The sequence below is a fragment of the Triticum dicoccoides genome, chromosome 1A (assembly GCF_002162155.2).
Source record: "Triticum dicoccoides isolate Atlit2015 ecotype Zavitan chromosome 1A, WEW_v2.0, whole genome shotgun sequence".
NCBI lineage: Eukaryota > Viridiplantae > Streptophyta > Magnoliopsida > Poales > Poaceae > Triticum > Triticum dicoccoides.
Genome location: NC_041380.1, coordinates 278,764,429 through 278,767,308, shown reverse-complemented (window position 1 = coordinate 278,767,308; position 2,880 = coordinate 278,764,429).

Sequence of the window (2,880 nt, the reverse complement as noted above, 5' to 3'; positions counted from 1 at the left end):
TGCGGCGGCGGCGGGCGGCGCACGGCTTGGGCAGCGGCTTGGGCGGGCTAGGGTTTGGGTGGGGTGCGGGGTGGGCTGAGGGGGCGGCTCCCCCGGCTTATAAGGCTGGCCGGGCCGAGAGTCCTAGAAAGACACGGCCCTGTTAGGTCGGTTCACGTTTTTTTTTAAATAATTCGGATGTGCAGGAAAAGAAAGAAAAGAAATACTAAACCGACTCCAAAAATCCCGAAATAAATTTTCCCCATTCTCTAAATATAAACCGGACAAAGTGAACATTTATTTGGGCCTAAAATGCAATTTTGAAAAACGTGCATTTTTCCTAATTCAAATAAAATAGCAATAAAACTCCGAAATAAAAATTTTATTTGATCTTAATATTAAATCTCTGGTATTTCTTTATTTTGAGGAAGTCATTTTATCCTCTCCCTTTATTTTTATAAAACAAATATTTCAGAGAAATAAAATTAAAATCAAACGATCCTCTTTTCATAATTCGAGAAAAGCTCAAATATGAAAATAACGAAATCCCCAACTCTCTCCGTGGGTCCTGGAGTTGCTTAGAATTTCTAGGATCAACCAAAATGCAATAAAATATGGTATGAAATGATGATCTAATGCATAACATTCCAAATTGAAAATTTAGGATGTTACAAAGTAGGAGGAATCCTACTTGGGGTCCTCCCAATTCGGCCTCCCCCCTTTCCTTGTATGCATGAAGGGGAAGGAAAGAGGGGGTGAGGGAAGGAAGTGGGAATCCTAATCCACACTTTCCTTGCCCTTCCCCCCTTTCCTTCTCCTCCTCCTATGACCTTATAGGGCGCACCAGCCCCTTGTGGGCTGGTGTGTTCCTTCACAAGGCCCATATGACCCATAGGATTGCCGGGGGTACCCGAAACACCTTCCGATGACCCGATAAGTACCCGATACCCTCCGGAGCACTTCCGGTGTCTGAATACCGTCGTCCTATATAGCAATCTTTACCTCTTGACCATTTTGAGACTCGTCGTCTTGTACGTGATCTCATACGGGACTCCGAACAACATTCGGTCACCAAATCACATAACTCATATAATACTAAATCGTCATCGAACGTTAAGCGTGCGGACCCTACAGGTTCAAGAACTATGTAGACATGACCGAGACACCTCTTCAGTCAATAACCAATAGTGGAACCTGGATGCTCATATTGGCTCCTACATATTTTACGAAGATCTTTATCTGTTGAACCGTTATGACAACATATGTTATTCCCTTTGTCCATCGGTATGTTACTTGCCCAAGATTCGATCGTCGGTATCCACATACCTAGTTCAATCTTGTTACCGGAAGTCTCTTTACTCCTTCCGTTATACATCATCTTGTAACTAACTCATTAGTTACTTTGCTTGCAAGGCATCTTATGATGTGCATTACCGAGAGGGCCCAGAGATACCTCTTCGATCCTCGGAGTGACAAATCCTAATCTCGATCTATGCCAACCCAACAAACACCTTCGAAGATACCTGTAGAGCATCTTTATAATCACCTAGTTACATTGTGATGTTTGATAGCACACAAGATATTTCTCCGGTATCCGGGAGTTGCATAATCTCATAGTCGAAGGAATATGTATTTGACATGAAGAAACCAATAGCAATAAAATTGAACGATCAATATGCTAAGCTAACGGATGGGTATTGTTCATCACATCATTCTCCTAATGATGTGATCTCGTTCATCAAATGACAACACATGTCTATGGTTAGGAAACTTAACCATCTATGATTAACGAGCTAGTCTAATAGAGGCTTACTAGGGACACGGTGTTTTGTCTATGTATCCACACATGTCTCAAGTTCCGGTTAATACAATTCTAGCATGAATAATAAACATTTATCGTGATTATGGAAATATAGAATATAAACTTTATTATTGCCTCTAGGTCATATTTCCTTCACCACTATCCCAACAGTTTATCTGCCCTTTAAAGTGTCTTCCCCCAACAGTTTTTTTGTTGTTAGATCAGTGTTGTGGTGTAGTGTTATTGCCTCTAGGGAATATTTCCAACAGTCTCCCACTTGCACTAGAGTCAATAATCTAGATTACATAGTAATCAAACTAACACCCATGGAGTCTTGGTGATGATCATGTTTTGCCCGTGGAAGAGGTTTAGTCTACGAGGTTGCCACAGTCAGATCCATATGTATTTTGTGAATTTCTATGTCTCCATCCTTGTCCTTTTCACGAATAGAGTTGAAGCATCTCTTGATGTGTTTGTTTCTTTTGTGAAACCTTGATTTCTTCGCCAAGGCAATTGCCCATGTGTTGTCACAAAAGATTCTCATTGGACCCGATGCACTGGGTATTACACCCAGATCAGATATGAACTCCTTCATCCAAACTCCTTCATGCGCTGCTTCCGAAGCAGCTATGTACTAAGTTTCACACATAGATCCCGCCACGACGCTCTGCTTTGAATTGCACCAACTAACAGCTCCACCATTCAATATAAATATGTATCCGGTTTGTGACTTAGAGTCATCTGGATCTGTGTCGAAGCTAGCATCGGTGTAACCCTTTACGACGAGCTCTTCATCACTGATATGTCTCCAACGTATCTATAATTTTTGATTGTTCCATGATATATTATATCCTATTTTGAACATTATTGGGATTTATTATACACTTTTATATTATTTTTGGGACTAACCTATTAACCAGAGGCCCAGCCCAGAATTGTCGTTTTTTTGCCTATTTTAGGGTTTCGCAAGAAAATAATATCAAACAAAGTCCAAACGGAATGAAACCTTCGGGAACGTGATTTTTGGAACAAACATGATCCAGGGGACTTGGACCTTACGTCAAGCAACCAACAGGGAAGCCACGAGGTAGGGGGCGCGC